General features: G+C 42.2%; 1 long non-coding RNA gene across 1 annotated transcript; it reads right to left on the bottom strand.

Moving 5' to 3' along the window:
• Positions 1-321: 321 nt before the first annotated feature.
• Positions 322-2,611, bottom strand: LOC131274252 (uncharacterized). Its single transcript, XR_009181462.2, has 2 exons — positions 2,128-2,611; positions 322-1,040 (listed from the first exon to the last, which is right to left on the bottom strand). It is a non-coding gene; the product is annotated as an uncharacterized lncRNA (long non-coding RNA).
• Positions 2,612-20,070: the final 17,459 nt, after the last annotated feature.

Raw genomic sequence — 20,070 nt, 5'->3', positions numbered from 1 at the left:
CTCTAGTAGCATTAATTAAATAGATGCTCACATTTAGGTGTGGAATCACTATAAATAGAACAGCTACCAATACAGACTGATGGAAGTGATGTTTTGATGACTAAAATGCCTGGAGCTGTGTTGCCAGCAGGTGGTTTGATTTTCTGAAATCTCTTTAAAGTACTGAACAAAACAATGCATTTTCTCTTCTCTTTCTTAAAAGATTTATTATTTGTTTTTTTCTCTCCTCTTTCCCCACCCCCTGTTTTCTGCTCTCTGTGTCTATTTGCTGTATGTTCTTCTGTGTCAGCTTGCATCCTTGTCAGTGGCACCGGGAATCTGTGTGTCTTTTTGTTGTGTCAGCTCTCCGTGTATGCGGTGCCACTGCTGGGCAGGCTGCGCTTTTTTCACGTGGGGCGGCTCTCCTTGTGGGGTGCACTCCTTGCTTGTGGGACTCCCCTACATGGGGGACACCCCTGTGTGGCATGGCACTCCTTGCATGCATCAGCACTGTGTGTGGGCCAGCTCACCACATGGGTCAGGAGACCCTGGATTTGAACCCTGGACCTTCCATATGGTAGGTGGACACTCAATCAGTTGAGCCAAATCTGCTTCCTCATTTTCTCTTGATTTACATAGGAGTCATCTTAGAAAATACAGCCTATATTAAAACTGTAAAAATGCTTGGTGTTTACGTGCAAAATGGTTCTTATGCAGAGAATTATTAACAGCTGTTTAATCTACAAGGCTATTTGAAGGGACAGTTGAAAATCTGGCCAGAGGAGTCCATTCAAATATTATTGTGACAGGGAAGAGGATGTGGCTAAAGCAGTTGGGCTCCCATCTACCATATGGGAGGCCCCAGGTTTGATTCCAGGAGGTTTGATTCCCGGGGCCTCCTGGGGAAGGCAAGCTGCAGAGAGCTGGTGTATTAAGATGACCCAACAAAGGGAGATGCAGAGGAGAGACCGAGATGCAGCAGACTGGGGAGCTGAAGTGGCTCAAGCAGTTGAGTGCCTCTCTCCCACACTGGAGGTCCTGAAATGGGTTCCCAGAGCCTCCTAAAGAGAAAGATGAGAAGACAATGGACACAGAGAGCAGAGAGCAAGTGCAAACAACAATGGGGGGAGGGGTGATAAAAAATTATTGTGGCAAATAAACCCCAAAGTTTTTGCACCATACATGGAGAACAAAACATGTATGTCTGCAGGTGAAGCAGGCCCAGGGCACCTGCTTTTTGCAGAGGCTTTCAAATTCTGCCCTTCAGAGCTCAGGCTTCCTGGACACTCACCTCCAGGGCTAGTGGAGAGGGTCAGGAAACCCTATAACCTTTAAGCCAGAGCTGCTCAACTTTTGCTTTGTTGAAACATGTTAACATAGCTAACAATCTGGGCGCATTTGCTGTGTACCAGGCGCTATTTACAGAGGGATCACAATTCTCGCAACAGCCCTCTGGAGGTGTACTGGGAGCCCCATTTCACAGCGTCAGGGCGTTCTCCGGGGCTGCACAGCCCTAGGCCTTTTTCCCCATTGCCCTAGTCTGCCTCCCCCTCCTCTGCTTTCCTATGGGATTTCCAGGAATAGAGTGTTCTGCTGTGGAACAGCAGCCCAGGGAGGTCGCCTCGGCAGGGCCTGGGGCCATTGGGTTGGAGAAGTTTGGAGATGGATCTTCCTGCACCCCACCCCCTTCCGGGAGAGGGTAGTGCTGAAGTCAGCCCCTCTGGAGAGCTGCAGACCAGAATGCGCTTATGAAAGTCACTCAAGCAATTCATTCAGTGCACAAAAGATGGAAAACACAGATCAGCAAAACAGAATAAAAACCACCCATAATCCCACTATCGAGATAATTATTAAGATTGTAAATGACTTTCCCGGCTACATAAGCAACAATGAATTTAACATTTTACTTATATATTTGTAGAGTTATGTCCCATAAAATGCTTATGAAAAATTCTCTTATAATTTTAGTATCATATTTCATAATACAAACATTTAGTTGTTTATAACAAAAAAACTGGATAAGAACCCACTTTCCATGCTGCTTGGTAAACCTTGTTCTGCCCAAGCGGCGGGTGGGCATGTCTTTCCCTGTCCCAGCGCCAGGAGCGCCTGTCCTTAGCCCACTCAGGGGGTCGACTGTGTAGTTACCTGCATTTTACAGAGGAGGGAACTCGAGCTCAGAGAGGTTACTGACTGGCCCAGCTCTCCCAGATCGCACGCAGCTGGGAGCCTGAACCCCACGTCCTCTCCGCGCCCCGCGCTGCTCGGCGCGCAGTGATCCTGCCCCTGGTCCAGGCTGGGGCGCTGGGGCGCGCGGGCCGGGCTTTGCGCAGCGCCCGGGGGAGCCGCCCCAGCCTGCGCCGGCCCTGCGGCCTTCGTTTCTTAGCAACTCTCGGTGGCGTCAACAGTCCAGGGCTGCCAGGGGGAGGCTGGATCCGATTTTAGATGCACGAAGCCTTCCGGCGGGGGTCTGCCCTTCCCCTGGCGGGTTGGGTGCCCTGAGCCCCGAGGTCAGCCCCGCGGGCTGCGCGGCGCCCCCCTGCCCTCCTGCGGCAGGGCCGGGGCTGTGGGCAGGCAGCCGAGGGCCGTCTGTCCTCCCGGACCTCCCTGCCAGGCGCGAGGCATCAGCTCTGGGGCACGCCTGGCATCCCGACCCACCAAGTCCCTGGAGCCCGGGGAGGTGACCTCAGCGCCTCAGGGGCGGCTGGCAGGCGGTGCGCATAGCAAGGTCCCTCGCAGGCGTCTGCCACCCAGCGGCAAGGTCTCCCGTCCGTCCCCTGAGCACACAGCTTTCCTCTTGGGAGGAAAAGGAGGCAGCTGGGTGCCCCTGGTATCTATCCTTCACCTCACCGCGCAGGAGAACCCTAAATCAGGGCTCCTCTTCACACGACCCCCTTCCCCGCCTCCGCCCTCCTTTCCTGCCATCCCTGACAGAAGGGTTGTTCTGCCAGCCCATTTGCCAGAGCTGAGGAAACCCAGGCTCAGAATATACATATGACCTGTCCAAAGCCGTGGGGCCAAGCTGGGCAGGACAGGGCTCTGTCCTAAAAGCAGATTTTCCGATTTTGAAACTTTGCTCTTTCCGCCCTGACCCTAAGCTGCCGATTCCCCAGCCAGTTCCTGCAGGTTCTTCTTCATTCTTTCACCGAGCTGCCGCACACTTATTCGCGTCAACAACCTTGGTGGAGTGGGGAAGCCGCCCCAGCAAGGGCAGCCCAGAAGCCCTGCAGGCACAGGTGGGTGTCTGCGCCGCGCTGAGGGGCCCAGTTTTCTTCCCAAGAACATTACTCTCTGAACTTGAGTCTCCTCCACTGTGAAATGGGGATAAGTAGTGTCGCCTCAGGCTGATGTGAGGTTTTCCTGAGGTGCTGTCTCACAAGCCTTCAGGAGGAGCTGCTGTGAGGGGCCGCAGCTGCCTGGCTGGGGCTCACGTGGAACGGGCTGAGGGAAGGGCTGAAGAACCGAATCGCTTTTCTTTCTTCTTTTTGCCCTCCAAGTATTTGTTCTTTACTTAGAAAGCTAGTTGGGATCATCTGATCCTTGGAAATAAGAGGTGGGGCCTGGGAAGGTTGTGGCTGGTGCCCTGCCCTGGGGTTGGGTGGGTCTCAGCTGAGTGAGGTCTGGATAGTGAGCGGTTCACCCCAAAGCCCCCAGGACAGCTGGGGGGGGGGGGGCGTTGGCTAATGGGCTTTCAATTACTTGTCCTTTCTAATAACAGTATATTCTCATTTAAAAAAACTATTTGTTTTATGTTATATATAAATTTATATATTTGTTTTATATTATATATTGTGTTTATATTATAAAATAATATTTTCTATTATGTTCATTAGAACAAAAGGTAACATTAAACTTATTAGGTACTGGGTGCTAACACAATCTTAACTCATTGAATCACACAATAATTTTACAAGGGAGGTACTATTATTTACCCCAATTTACATTTCAGTAAACTGAGGCACGGAGTAGGTTAAATAACTTGCCCAAGTTCACACAGCAAAGAGTAACAGAGCCATGAGCCCACGCAGTCTGACTCGAGTCCTCACTATTAATACTATACTGTATTGCCTTAATGTAGATATGTTTGAAAATGCAGGTAAGTAAAAATAGCAAGTTAAAGATAAGCTATATATTCCTAATACCCAGAGAGAACTACTATTACTGCTAACAGGGTAGTGAGGAGTGACACACATAAGCTTTGAAGTGAGACAAGCCCATGTTCAAATTCTGGTTTCATTGTTTATGGGCAGTGTGACCTTAGCCTAGAAAATGGGAAGGTCTTTCTTAGATTTGATGCCAAAGAGAGAAAACAAAGGGAAAAATGGACAGATGTAACATATGAAAATTCAGGGCTTCTGTATGATATGACAGCACAAATAAAATGTGAAGTCTAATGGCAAACTGAGAAAAACCAGTTGTTTCCTATGTGATAGAATGGTTAATCTCTTTACCGTATAAGAACTCTTTAAAAATCAGTAATAGACTTTACTAAAAATTAGAGATTATACAAAAGAAGAACTACAAATAGTCAAAAGATGTATGTTCAGTTTCACTAATAAAATCAAAGAAATGGTAATTAAAATGATAAGATGATAATAAGGGAAACTGTGTGTGTGGGGAGGCAGAATATGGGAAATCTCTGTACTTTTTGTGCAACTTTTCTGCAAACCTAAAACTGATGAGATGTCACTTTCTTATATCCAATTTGGCAAAGATTAACAAGACTGATACCCATTATGGCAGCGGTGTGAGAGACAAAGATGCTTTCCCTCTACTGTTGGTGGGAATGTAAAGGTTTACAGGCTTTCTGGGTGACAAAAGTGTTACCCATAGGCACTCCTTTTTGCCTAATGTTTTAAGTTCAGATAATTTATTCTAATGAAAGAATAGTCAAATAAGCAAAGATATATGTGCTAAGATATTCACTGTAATATTTCTTATAAAAGCAAAAAAGTTGGAAACTACCTAAAGGTGCTTTAAATGTAAAATAATGTAAAGCTATTTAATAGATTACTATACAGCTGTTAAAAGGAATAAGGTGGATTTATATAAGCTGATAAGGATAAAAGTCCATTTTCGTTCAAAAAGCAAGTTGATTACATGATCTTATTTTTGAGTTAAGTGTCTCCTGGATAAGCGCTAACTGAATTCTGAATTTTTACTTTTTATGGAACTCATTTTCTGGTATTTGCAGAAGTTGAGATGTTTGATAGACTATTTTGTGACTATGTGTGAGGTTTTCCTTTGAAGATGCCAAGAAAGAATTCGGGTGATGGTAGAGTCCCAGTCTGTGCAAATAAGCAGCGGAACAGATTTTTGGGTTATTTATGCATCTGTAATGATATATATATAGGCTTAGCGAAGACTAGTATGTATGAGCTATATTCATTTTTTTAAACTAAACTTATTAAACTTATAAACATAGAAGGTATACAACTTGATGCATTTTCACGAAGTGAACACACTGATGTAATTTTCATTCAATTAAATAAATTACCAGAACCCTAAAATTCCTCTCATACCTCCTCCAGTCACTTTCCTCTCTTCAGAGGACCACTCTTCTGGCTTCTAACTTCAGAGATGAGTTTGGTCTATGTTTGAACTTTACATAAATGAAATTATAAAATGTGTACTCTTTTATGTTTGGCTTTTTTCACTCAACATTGTTAAATCCATGGGCTACTGAGTGAACTAGCTGTTCATTAATTTTTATTGCTGTATAGTGTTCCATTGCATGAATATGCATAAATTTTATCATTCTCTTTATGAATGTTTGGATTGTTTCCAGTTCGTGCCACTATAAATATGCTTTCACATAAATTTTGATGAGCATATGTACTCATTTCATTGGGTATTTATTTAGCTGGTTAATAGAGAGTGCCAAACCATTTTCCAACGTGGTCGTACCAGTCTTTACCCCTAACAACTGTATGAGTTTTCGTTCCACCACATCTGCCAACATGTGGTAATGCTAGTCTTGTCAATTTTGGGTATTCTGGTGGCTATGTAGTGGTATTTCACTGTGGTTTAATTTGTGTTCTTGGCTATTGAGGAAGAGCACCTTTTTACAAGTTTATTGGCCACCTGGATATCCTCTTGAGTGAGTGTTCTAGTCTCTTGCCCTTTTTCCCATTTTGTTAATCTTTTTCTTATGAATTTGCAGCTCAGTGTGGATTTTGGGTATTGGACCTTTTTTCAGTATACATATTGCAATAATCTCCCACTTCATAGCTTGCCATTTTACTCTAATGATGTTATTTGATAAACACAAATTCTTAAATTAAATAAAGGCCAATTTATCTACTTTTCTTTCATGGCTAGTGCCATTTTTATGCCCTGTTTAAGACATTTTGCTTAATTCATAGACATGAATATCTTTTCCTGTGCTAGGTTCTAGAAGCCTTATTGTTTTACCTTTCATATTTAGATCTATAGTCTATCTGTATTTAAATTTTGTATGTAGTATGAAGTGGGTGGGAATCAATATTTTCTTTTCTATATGGATATTCAGTTGACTGAGCACCATTTCTTGAAGAGACTTCTCTTTTCCCACTTTACTGTAGGTTGCCCTTTGTTATAATTGTTTACATATGTATGAGTCTGTTTCTGGACTCTTCATTTGATATGGGTTGAATTGTGCCCCCCCAAAACAGGCTCAAGTCCTAACCTCTAGTCCTGTGAATACGGCCTTCTTTGGAAATAGGTTCTTTGAAGATTAGGCCAGGTTCTAATCCTATATGACTGGTGTTCTTATACGAACGGAAGAATTAGACACAGACAGATGAGGGGAGAATGGCATGAGATGATGGATGCTGAGAATGCCGTAGATTGCCAGCAAGTTACCAGAAGCTAGAAAAGGCAAGGAGTTCTCTCTCCTACAGGTTTCAGAGGAAGCAGGGCCCTGCTGACACTTTGACTTCAGACTTTCAACCTCCAGAACTATGAGACAATACGTTTCTGTTGTTGAAGCCACCCAGTTTGTGGCACTATGTTATGGAAGTCCGAGTCAACAGAGACATTGGGCTGTTAGTATGTCTTGGCATGAATTACTGTAGTCTAAGTCCTCCAACTTCGTTCTTAGCCTTCAAGATTGTCTTAGCATTTCTTGGCCTTCTGTATTTTCATATAAATCTAGAATTGGCTTATCAATTTCAACTCTCCTCCCCAGTAAAAAAAGCTTCAGGAATTTTTATTGTGACTGCATTAAAGCTAGAGATCAGGTTGGGAGAACTAACATCTTAACAATATTTAGTATTTAATCCATGAACCTAATATGTCCTTTTGTTTATGAAGGTTCTTTTTAATATTCCTCAAAAAAGCCTTGTAATTTTCTATAATAGAGGTTCTGCACAGTTTTGTTATATTTATTCATATATATTTGTGGTTCTTATTTACTGTATGTAGTGTTTAAAATTTTTCTAATTCTTTGTTGTAGCTAGATAGAAATACAATGGATTTTTAAAAATTGTCTTTGTGTTTAATGAGTGATAAATTCATTTTTTGACTCTAGTATGGTTTATTTATAGATTTCTTTAGATTTTCTGGACATACAATAATATCACTTGTGAATTATGATAGTTTATACTTCTTCCTTCCAGGCCTTATACATTTTACTTCTTCCTTTTTAAAAAATTATTGTTGTACTGGCTCAGACCTTTACTGCAAAGTTAAATAGAAGTGATGCTAATAGGCCTCTTCCACTCTCAGTGGGAAAGCTGTCAATATCTCACCACTAAGTATGATATCTGTTGTAGATATTTTGAACATACTCTTTATCATATTGAGAAAGTTCCCTTGTTCCACAATATCACTTTGTGATATTCTTGACAAAACAGCGTAACCCCAATATAATTACGGAAAAATATCAGACAAAACCACGTAGAGGAGCATCTTACAAAACAAAGTACTTTTCAAAAGTGTTAAGGTCATGAGAGACAAAGAAAGCCTGAGCAACTCTCACAGATTGGAGGAAAGTAAGGAGACATGACAGCTAAATCCAGGGTGGAATCCTGAATTGGATCCTGGGTCAGAAAAGGACAGTAGTGGGAAAACTAGTGAAATGTGTGTGAGGTCTATAGATTACTTAATAATGTTGTATCAATGCTAGTTTTCTGATTTCAATAATTGAACAACAGTTACGTAAAATGGTAAGATTATGGGAAGTTGGGTGAAGCATATATGAGAACACTCTGCACAATTTTTGCAACTTTTCTGTAATTTAAAAACCAAGTCCCTACTATTCCTAGTTCAATCTGTGTTTATTATAAGGGGGATTGAATTTTAACAAATATTTTTCCTGTATCTATTGAAATTGTCATGGATTTTTTCCTTTAGTGATTTATTTTTTAAATTTTATTTTATTTTGTTCGAAGTTTTAGATTACATAAATGTTACATCAAAAATATTGGGGAATTCCCATATACTCCACCCCTCACACTTTTCCCTATTAACCACATCATTCGTGTGGTACATTTGTTACAATCATGAACACATACTGAAGCATTGCTACTAACCATGGTCTATATTTTATATTATAATTTACACTTTGCACTGCATAATTTTATAGGTTTTGACAAAATGTATAATGGCCTGTAACCATCATTGTAATGTTATGCCGGATAATTCCAATGTTCCCAAAATGCCTCACATTATACCTATTCTTCCTTCTCCTTCCCCTTAGAACTTCTGGTGGCCAATGCCTATATAGCAAAGTTACAAGTTCTCCTATTGCTAGAATAATAAGAAGTCTACTTTAGTGCATAGTTGCATTCCCACCTTACATTTGTTTATTTCCCAATCTTGAGGATTTGGGGATGGTAATGATCACTCTGTTCCTGATTGAGAAGGGGCTTAGATCCCATGGGGCAGATGGATGAGGCTGTCCTGCTTGCAGTTGTAGATACTCTGTTTTTTTTGTTATGGGTGTTGTCCATCATCATCCTTTTGTTAGTTGTCTTGGGTGAGTCCAATGAACTAGAGAGTAGGTGTTACAACTCTGATGAGTTTCAGGGCTCAAAAGGCATATGAACAACCAGAAGATTTAAGTCTCTGGGACATATATTTAACAAATATAGTGCTAATTAAAGGTTCAAATAAAAGGGGCCAAAGAACCATGCATAGGGAAATTATAAATGAGTCTAATTCTGTCACACTGGAGAACATATATTCCAAAGTAAGGCCCACTGACAGAGTACCAAATTCCTGAGATTGTCTGCCCTGTCTATAGTATTTAGATGCCTCTAGAGCCCTCAGGATCTCCCTGTTTGAGATACTATTTATTGTGGCAGGCAATGAAATCCTCTTGAGACATCCATAAATAATCTCTGGAATGACCTCCTGACTCACTTTGAAATCTCATAGCCATAAAAACTCATCTGTATTTAATATTTCTCCCTTTGGGTTAAGGTCCTTTTCCTAAATGCATCACTAGTCGGCACTTGGTAATAATCCTGCAGTACCAGGGAGGCCCATCCCCAGGAGTTGTGTCCCATGTCAGTTGGACAAGTAGTGCATTTATATGCTGAGTTTGGCTTAGAGAGTGGTCACATTTGAGCAACAAGGAGGCTTTCAGGAGGTAACTCTTAGGCACTAGCTATTATTAAGCTAAGTTTGAATTTTACAAGAACAAGGTTCATAAGTGCAACCATCAGTATCAATGGCCTGGGATTATGATCTGTTCTCCTTCACTACATGCACTCAGAGGAATCTTACACCTCTGTTAGAGAATGTAGCAGTACTTCCCAGGATGGAAATTCAATATTCTTTTGATTACTGTGTCAGTCTCTAGCCACTGAGACAATACTCCATGACCACTTGAACATATTCATATGTCATAGAGGCATGCCACAAATAAAAATAATAAGAAAGTAAAATGATTTTTAAAATAATAAAATACAAAAATAAAAATATATACTTTTTTCATGTCTTTCATCACCATAAGATCTATTATCTTTTATGTACAGTGACAATTTTTTCCATATATTCCCCCAGTGCCTTTTGTTCCCCCTACCTTATCCTCAAAGAAGCTTTAGGCTACAGAAAGATCACAGAAAATATAGGGGATTCCCAAATAACCAACCTCCTTCCCCTCTCCCCTCACCCCTATTAATAACCTCTTACATGAGAATATATTACTGGTATAGGGTGTCACGGGGGTGGGGTGGGAGGGATATACAGGATAGGGTGTATGCTTGTATGGAATATGCAAGTATTCATGTTTAGTGATTTTGTTTTAAATGCTAGCCTAACTTTCATTCTTGGAGTAACTGAACTTGGTCTTGATATGTTATCCTTTTTATATGTTACTGGATTTAAACTGCTATTTTCTTTCTTAGTATATTTTTTAAGATTTGCTTACCCCCCCTTGTCTGCTGTGTCCATTCACTGTGTGTTCTTCTATGTCTGCTTGTCTTCTCTTTAGGTAACACCAGGAACCGATCCTGGGACCTTCTGGAATGGGAGACAGGTGCTCAATCTCTTGCACCACCTCAGCCCCCTGGTCTGCTACATCTCTTTTTGTCTCTCTTCTGTGTCTCATTTTTTTTTGTTTCATCTTGCTGCGCCAGCTCTCCACTTGGGCCATCTTGCCACGTGGGCCAGCATGCCTGCATGGATCTGAACTCAACTTGGGCCAGTTAATACTTTGGACTTAACTGAATTTGGATATGGTCTGAGTAAGAACCACTTGTTTTTTGGGCAAGTATTCATGTGTAACCTCTGAGGGTCTTGGTCTATTTTTCCTTTTTGTTGCCTGCAGCCTAATATTAAGGTTTTAAGATTCCCCCCACCTCCCAAAATGGCTCCCTTGTCTGCTTATTGTCTGTTCAATTGACTCTTTTTTCTCGTTGTCTACTTGTTGACAGCTTCCTTTTTTTCCCCCCTCGTTGTCTGCTTGTTTACCTGTCTTCTTTGGGAGGCAATAGGAACCAAACCTGGGACCTCCTATGTGGTAGACGGATGCCCAGCTGCCTGAGCCACATCCGCTCCCAGGTTTTAAGATTTTGAAGAAAGGTTTCTGTATTGAAAGCTGGTCCTTTACTTCACAGCTTTTTTTAAACAGCAGCTTTAACTTTCAAGTGAAACCGAATATCAACTGGCAAATATGGCAGCCAAGTGCATCTCTATAGCCCAACTGGTGCTTGCTGCTTCTGGTCTGACACCCCCACTGCCAAGGGTGTTTTCTAAGGAGCCAGGGCCAGCACAGGGTGGGACAGGGTGGGTGGGCCTAGGGCAGGAAAAGTGGGGTGTTGTGTGGATCATGTTGCATAAGTGAACCAGAGTACCTTGAAGTCTAGTGTGGGGTTGTCAAAGTTGGGAACTGGCAGAGGGTAGGGGTGGAACAGGGCTACTCCTGGGAACAGGAAGGGACCCTGAACACCAGCTACTGAGCTGGCACTCAGGGACCCCAGCATCTGTAGGAATCGAGGTCAGGTGTAAAGTCCATGATAAGCCCCACTGTGGCCCCCTCACCCACCTGCCCTGTGCCAGAAAGCCTCTGACTTGGGTCAGTCAGTTCATTGTTGGATTCTGGCAGAACATTCTTGTGTGTTCTCATCTACTTTGAAAATGAGCCAGTCTTTTTTGCAAGGTCAATTGATGAACTGCCTATTTCCTCTCAATTGTAAATAATTCTGGTAGCTTTAAAGGTGAGGTGGAGGGAGAGTGGGGAATGTAAATTTGCTGCATGAACAAAAGGGTTAGACATTTAGTATAAGCATGTGATCCTCTGACAGGACATTTTGTTGGAAATAAGTACCTTGGTAACTTAACCCCTTTAAATAGCTATAAAGATTTTAGTGATGTATTGATTGAGTTACTGTAAAAACTTGGCCTTATTTTTGTAGGATTTAAGGGCAAAGAATTAGAACAAAGGGGCTGCTCAGTTGGCATAAGGTAAATTGTAATTACAAATATGCAAAGGTTTATAACAACAAAAAAATGATGCTGATTGATTTCCACAAATGCCTTGGGGATAGGTTTTTTCTCATCAAGGAAGCTCTGGGTCAGATCAAATAAAGACAAGCCCTGAGAATGAGATATTTTCAGGGAGTTGTCAGACAGGTCAAAGAGTCACAGGTCTTTGGGGATGGACTTTTTGGTGAGCTCCAAACCCATTCTGATCCCTCTAAAGGCTATTAGGCTCTTTTTTTTTTTAAATTAAATTGTCTTTTTTTTTTAAAAGATACAGAGATCACAAAAAATGCTACATTAAAAAACATAAGAGGGAAGCTGATTTGGCTCAATGGATAGAGCATCCGCCTACCACATGGGAGGTCCAGTGTTCAAACCCAGGACCTCCTGACCCGTGTGATGAGCTGGCCCATGCGCAGTGCTGATGCATGCAAGGAGTGCCATGCAGGGGTGTCAGTAGGGGAGCCCCACGCACAAGTAGTGTGCCCCGCAAGGAGAGTTGCTCAGCATGAAGAAAGGGCAGCCTGCCCAGGAATGGTGCAGCACACATGGAGAGCTGATGCAGCAAGATGATGCAACAAAAGGAGACACAGATTCCTGGTACTGCTGACAAGAATACAGGGGGACAAGGAAGAACACACAGTGAATGGACACAGACAGCAGACAACTGAGGGGGTGGGGAGGAGGGTAGGGAACGGGAGAGAAAGAAATAAAAAATAAAAATTAAAGAAAATATATGAGGTTCCCACATTCCGCCAATAACAACCTCTTTCATCATTGTGGCACATTCATTGCATTTAGTGAATACATTTTGGAGCACTGCTGTACTACATGGATTATAGCTCACATTGTAGATTAAACTTTCCCCCAGTCCATTCATTGGGTTATGGCAGGATACATAATGTCCTACATCTGTCCCTCCAACATCATTTAGGACAAATCCAAGTCCCAAAAATGCCCCCACATCTCACCTCCTCTTTCCTCTCGCTGCCCTCACCAACTACCATGGCCACTTTCTCCAGATCAGTGCTACAGTCTCTTCCATCATTAGTTACAATAATTCTATAGTAGAATACCAGTAATTTCACTCTAATCTGTATTTTATTCCTCCATCATGTCGACCCTGGGTTGATGATGTTCACTCTACCTCTATATCAAGAGGGGGCTTAGATCCCACATGGTTGATGGATATGATTCTCCTGCTTAGAACTGTAGATACTCTTGGTTCCCTGGTGTGGTGGTTGACCATCTTCACCTCCCTGTTAGCTGATCTGGGTACGTTCAACAAACCGGAGAGTAGGAGTTGCAACTCTGCTGAGGCTCAGGGCCCAGCTGGCACATGGACAGTCCAGAGATTGAAGTCTCCTGGGTATACACCAACCCCAGTGCCAGCCACAGGTTCAGTAAAAGAGACAGAAGAGGCATGTGTAGAAAGATCACATCTGAGTCCAACTCCATCACACTCAGGAACACAGATCCCAAAGTAGGGCCCACTGACAAGGCACTGCACTCCGGAGCCAACTGCCATGACTGTAGAACCTTTGTGTCTCCGTAGCCCTCAGGAGCACCAGTACCTGGGTGACTGCTAGGCTCCTGATTGAAACAGCTGCTGTAACAGCAAAGCTTGTTTTCAAGCCTACTGTAGGGAGGTGTTATGGGAATAGGACACATTAAAATGTTCACTCTTCTTTCTGAGATTCTGCCATTTTCCTTAAAGTCCTTGAATTGCCGCAAGCTTTTGGTTAATTTCCAAAGTTCTGAAAAAGTTGACTTTTCCAATTTTTGCTGGTGTCCTCATTACTTTAATGAAGGAGTGGATTCTTTAAATGGTCCTTACTCCACCATTTTGGAAGTGCTTCTCTCTATCTTGTATTTCAGTTCTACATATATTTTAAATACCAAAAGATATAATTTTATCCAGTTTTCATTTAGATGCAACCATATGTTTACCTGCTTTATTCATTCCTTCTTTTTTTAAATTTATTTTTTTAAATTTATCTCTCCCCTTCCTCCCCCCTAGCCCCCCGTTATCTGCTTTCTGTGTCCATTCACTGTGTGTTCTTCTGCATCCACTTGTATTCTTGCCAGCAGCACCAGGAATCTTTGTCTCTTTGTTGCATCATCTTGCTGCATCATCTCTCTGTGTGTGCACTCCTGGGCAGGCTGCACTTTTCTTTGCATGGGGCTGCTCTCCATGCGGGGCACACTCCATGCACATTGGGCTCCCTAGACAGGGGACAGCCCTGCATGGCACGGCACTCCTTGCATACATCAGCACTGCTTGTGGGTCAGCTCACCACACAGGTCAGGAGGCCCTGGGTTTGAACCCTGGACCTCCCATATGGTAGGTGGATGCTCTATCAGTTGAGCCAAATTCACTTCCCTTCATTCCTTCTTGTATTATTTTACCTCCATCTTTTTTTCTCTCTCTCTCCCCTTTCCCCCCTTTCTCCCCTCCCCCCCTCCCAGTCGTCTGTTCTCTGTGCCCATTTGCTGCATGTTCTTCTTTGTCCGCTTCTGTTGTTGTCAGTGGCATGGGAATCTGTGTTTCTTTTTGTTGCATCATCTTGTTGTGTCAGCTCTCCATGTGTGCGGTGCCATTCCTGGGCAGGCTGAACTTTCTTTTGTGTTGGGCGGCTCTCCTTATGGGTCACACTCCTTGCGCGTGGGGCTCCCCTACACGAGGACAACCCTGCATGGCATGGCACTCCTTGCACGCATCAGCACTGCGTGGCACGTGGTCTAGCTCCACACGGGTCAAGGAGGCCTGGGGTTTGAACTGCAGACCTCCCGTGTGGTAGATGGATGCCCTAACCCCTGGGCCAAGTCTGCTTCCCTTACCTCCATCTTTAAATAAAATATTTCTTCTGTTGAAGAACCTCTTTCAGTATGTCTTTTGTTTCCATCTTCTAGAAATACAATTTTTGTTTGACAAAAAATATTTGTATTGTACTTTCATTTATGAAAGATAATTTCATTGAGAATAGAATTCTAGGTTGGTAGTTATTTTTTTGACCTCCATAAATTCTCCTTGACTTCCATAATATCTGTTGAAAACAGTCTTTTCTTATTCTTTTGAAGAAAATGTGTCTTATTTTGCTCTGACTGCTTTTAAGAGTTTTCTTTGTCTTTAGATTTTCAGCAGTTTTTCTCTGATGTATCTGATGTATACATCTCTGATGTATGTGTTTTTCTTTATATTATTCTGATTTGGGCTGATAGAACTTCTTGGACCTAAGACTTGATGTGCTTTTCACTTAGCCATATCCTCTTCAAATATTGCTGCTTTCTCATTCTCTCTTTTCTCTCTTTCTGGAATTCCAATTACATGTGTATTTGACCTTTAAACTCCATCCCATGTGTTGCTTAATTTTTTACTGAATGTCAGACATTGAATATAAAAAATTGTAGAGATAATTTGTGGCTCTTAAAATGTTACTTTTCTCCAGAGAGGATTTACTTTTGCTTGTGACAGGCAGTTCAAATTAAAGGCAGATTACCTTAATTCATTCTGAGCCTGAGTTGGTTTGAACCTGAGTTTTAGTCTTTAAAAGGGTCAAACTGTTTCCATTTGCCTTTATTTCTAGGGTATAACTCTTCTGGGTCCTGACTGGAGCTCTGGGGACTTTCTTATTCCTTGGAAAATCTTGAACTCCATCTTTTGTCTCCCTCTGAAACTGTGGAGTACTCCATTGGGATTCCAAGCGTCTAGGTCCAATATCGTTGATGAATCACCTAAGATCTCCAGGGGAAAGCCTCTGAGCCTCTCAGCCCCATAACACTCATGCATTGCCTAATGCCTCAGGTGGGCGCTAGGCACAGTGCCAGGCTCACGTCAGTGTACCTCCCTTCTCGCTCGGATTTTGACCCTTTAAGCCCTGACTACTTTCAAACACGTGAAAATTTAAATAACTTTTTTTAGAGGCAGAATCATTTTTTAATTACAGAAAGTTACAAAATTGTGCAGAGTTCCCATAGAGCCTTCATTCAGCTTTCCCTGATGTCCACATCTTGCTTAACTTTGTTACAGTTGTCAAAACTAATAAATTAACACTGATACACGACTATTAACTAAACTACAGACCTTTCTTCAGATTTCACCAGAATACTGCATTGTGTTTCTCCTTAGTACCTTTTGGTCTACAACAGTTTACTCAGATTTTGATTTTCATGGCTTTTATGGTTTTAAAGGGCACTGGTCAGGCATTTTGTAGAAAATCTCTTGATTTGGGTTTGTTTGGTGTTTTCTCATGATTAGACTGGATTATAGGTTTCAGGGGAGAATACCACAGACATGAGATTCTCTTCTCATTGCGTCATACTGGGAGATACAAATTACCATCGGGATGCTGCCCTTGATCAAGCCGTTAGTGTCTCTGGGTTTCTCCACCAGAAAGTCACTGTTTTCCACTTTCCATACTCTCCTCTTTGGAAGTGGTCTCAAGCACACTCAAGGAGAGAATTCAGCTCTATTTCATGGAGGCAGACAAGTACTTCCCGGAACTTATTTGGAAATCTAATGTGAGGAAGATTTGTCTCTCAAACAGATTTTTACTTTCACTTTTATTAAACCAGCATTTCTAGTTCACAGTGCAAGGGTTGGTCTAATACATGTAGTTTGTTGTAGCTGGAAACAGGAATCTGCTGCCTTTGTTTATTTATTTCTCCCCACCACCGCCTCCCTTGTTGTTTGCATTTGCTGTGTCTGTTTGTTGTGCAACGGTTCTCTTTTCAGGAGGCACTGGAAACTGAACCTGGGACCTCTGATGTGGGAGGGAGGCACCTAATCTCCTCAGCCGCCTCTGCTCCCTGTTTTGTCGTATCTCTCATTATGTTTTCCTCATGTCTCTTGTTGTGTCATCTTGTTGCTCATCACACCTACTCATTGTGTCAGCCTGCTGTCTTGCCTGTCTTCTTTAGGAGGCACTGGGAATCAAACCTGGGACCTCCCATGTGGTAGCCAGGAACTCAATTGCTTGAGCCACATCTGCTTCCCTGCTACCTTTGTTTTGTTTTGTTTTTTAAGATTTATTTATTTATTTCTCTCCCCTTCCCCGCCCCCCCCCCCCAGTTGTCTGCTGTGCCTATTTACTGTGTCCACTTGTGTTCTTGTCAGAGGCACCTGAAATCTGTGTCTTGTTTTGTTGCGTCATCTTGCTGTGTCAGCTCTCTGTGTGTGGTGCCATTCCTGGGCAGGCTGCACGTTTTCACACTGGATGGCTCTCCTTACAGGGTGCACTCCTTGCACATGGGGCTCCCCCACTCAGGGGACACCCCTGCGTGGGCATCAGCACTGCTCGTGGGCCAGCTCACCACATAGGTCAGGAGGCCCTGGGTTCGAACCCTGGACCTCCCACTTGGCAGGCAGATGCCCCATCCATTGGGCCAAATCAGCTTCCCTGCTACCTTTGTTTTTAAGAAATACATATGTTTAGAGAAAATTTCGTAAAGATCATATCAAATTATTAACAGTGATTATCTCTGGCATCTGTGGTGAATGGGTTAATATATATCTATGTGTATGTGGGGATTTTCCATGTTCTACAGTCCTTTATAATTAGCATATTTTATAGTCAGCATGTATTTTATTTTACAATCAGTAAAAGCAATAATGCTTTATCCATTTTGTAAAAATAGCATAACAAAACAGGAAGCCTTTGCCTTCACTCTAGTGATCTATGATTGTTCCTCTGAATGAAGGGGAAAATCAAGTTCACTGTCCAGATTATTTAGCCCCAAATCATATTTTTTCCTCTAAACTGCACCATATGGATGTTTGAGGTACAAGGAGCTATACCCTTGGATCACTGTGCATAATGACTGAAGACATGAGTTTAAATTCTGGATCCACTACCTGCTGGCTGAGTGACCTTGACCAAACCACATCTCTCTGTGCCTGTTTTCTTGCTAGAAAAATGAAGATCATTATAATACCTACCCCTGGGGTTGTTGTGAGGAATAAATAAGATAATGAGTATATAGCACTTTGCACAGTGCTTTGCTCACAAAGTGCTCAATTAATGTTAACCATTATGATGAGGGGCCAAGTGTGGGCTCAGAAGGGAGTCAGCCTCCAACTTAGTCATTCTAAAACATTCTTTTTATTGCATCTCCCTTTGGAGCCCTGTCTATTGTCATGGGCCTTCCAGATCTAATTTTCTATATAATTTGGTTGCCAGGCAATAGTACAATTTTCCTTATTGACTAAGCATTTTTTAATATGTAAGTAAAATAATGGAGCCAGGAAAAAGTCCATGTTCAGGAGGTTTGCTTTTCACCCTTTGTTCTGTAACAGCGGAGGTTTTTTTACTTCTTTTTTTTTTTTTTTCAATCAAAAAAACAAGTTGGCCAACACTGTCGAGGCTCACCGTGCTCTCACAGTCTGGAATCAGGTCTGATTCCCTGAGGGTCTGGAGCAGAGCCCGGTAGCTGGAGGGTGTCAGGCTGTGGTGTCAAGGATGCTGACCCATCTGGAGTCAGCAGGTGCTGGGACAGAGGACGCCCTGTGTGCACATTAACACACAGCGTCAGGGGACCACCTGGGTACCACAATGGTTGTGGAAAAGCACGGAACATCCTTTGCAATATGATTAGATGATTACTTCAGTGGGAGCTTGTTTTATTCCTATTATGGAGATTAATCATGTTGTTTGGATGTGTTAGACATTCTAGCTTCAATAAAGACATCAGTGACCATGAATAAATGAAATGTGCTTGCATGTCCAAGATGTGGGGTATAATTTTATAATGTTCCTCCCTAGCAGAATCCCATTGTCAGGAAGAATCTCCTGCCCTGTCTGCTGGATTCTAGGCACAGAATTTCATCCAAATGACCAAGTTTTCAGGCTGAAAACTGCAAAGAAAGCTAAATATTGACTGGGAGTCAAGAAACCTGGGTTCTCATTCTCTGTCTGCAATTACTCTGGATAAGGCTTTTGCTATGTTCCAGGCATTGCATTACAGCTTTTATATACATGTTCTTGTTTTCTCCTCCCCCAAATCCTGTGAGGTCAGCATTATTTTGTGCCAGTCCTTGGTCTAGCTGCTCAGAGATTGGATCCAGTTGTAACATTTGCCCAATTGCTGTTTTTTCTAAAACATATGGGTTTGCTTCTTACTGAGTTTACAGAAAGTAAAAATAGTAATCATCAACATCTATCCCTTAAATAAGAGATTTATTACTTTTAAACCAAAAGATGGTTTGTTGTGCACAAACACTATGCTTGCCCACAACATGAATCCTGCCTGCCTACACCCCCCACCCCAGTCAGCTGGAAAGGATGGTAGAGGCTGGAGCTGTGAGGGTGAGGGACCTCTGGCAGCTTAGGTTCTTGACTCTAGATGTTTTCTGTTTATTTGTATCAGTTTTCTAGCTTCTCCAGAAATGCCCCCTGGTTACTTACTGGTCAATGCAAATGTGTCAAACAATTTCCCATCTAATTGCAGCAAATAAGAAGTGGGTGTCCCCAGTATTCATAGCAGCATTGTTCACAATAGCCAATAGATGGAAGATACCCAAGTGTCTATCAACAGAAGAATGGATGAGCAAAATATGGCACATACATACAATGGAATATTTTTCAGCTATAAAAAGGAATGAAGTTCTGATACATGCTACAACATGGATGAATCTTGAAGACACTAGGATGACTGAAATAAGCCAGACACAGAAGGACAGATACTGTATGTTTCCATTTATATGAAATAACTTGAACCTGCAAATTCATAGAGATAGAAAGTAGACTGCAGGTTACTAGGTGTGGAAGGTGGGGGGATGGGGAGTTAATGCTTAATGGTTACAGAGTTTCTGTTTGGGGAGATGGAAAAGTTTAGTAATGGATGGTAGTGATGGTAGCACAGCATTGTGAAAGTAATTAATAACACTGAATGATAAAGTAGCAAATTAATTTTATATATATGTTACCAGTATATAAAAAAAGAAAAAAGAAGTGGGTGGCAAAATCAGTTTTGTTGGGAATCAGGTAGCAGGAAGAATCCAAGACTAGAACTTGGCTTCTGCAATTTGGGTTGGGACTGAAAGTAGACAAAGGATAATTGAAAAGTTTCAAGTAAAAGACGCAAGTTGACCAGGGAAACAATGCACCTTTAATCTTTACCTTTAATTAAAATGTTTCCCCAATAAATCTTTACACTAAGAACAATGTGGTTATTTTCATGTGT

This window comes from Dasypus novemcinctus, chromosome 18, assembly GCF_030445035.2.
Source record: "Dasypus novemcinctus isolate mDasNov1 chromosome 18, mDasNov1.1.hap2, whole genome shotgun sequence".
Taxonomy (NCBI): domain Eukaryota; kingdom Metazoa; phylum Chordata; class Mammalia; order Cingulata; family Dasypodidae; genus Dasypus; species Dasypus novemcinctus.
This window is presented reverse-complemented; position numbering and strand designations above follow the sequence as displayed.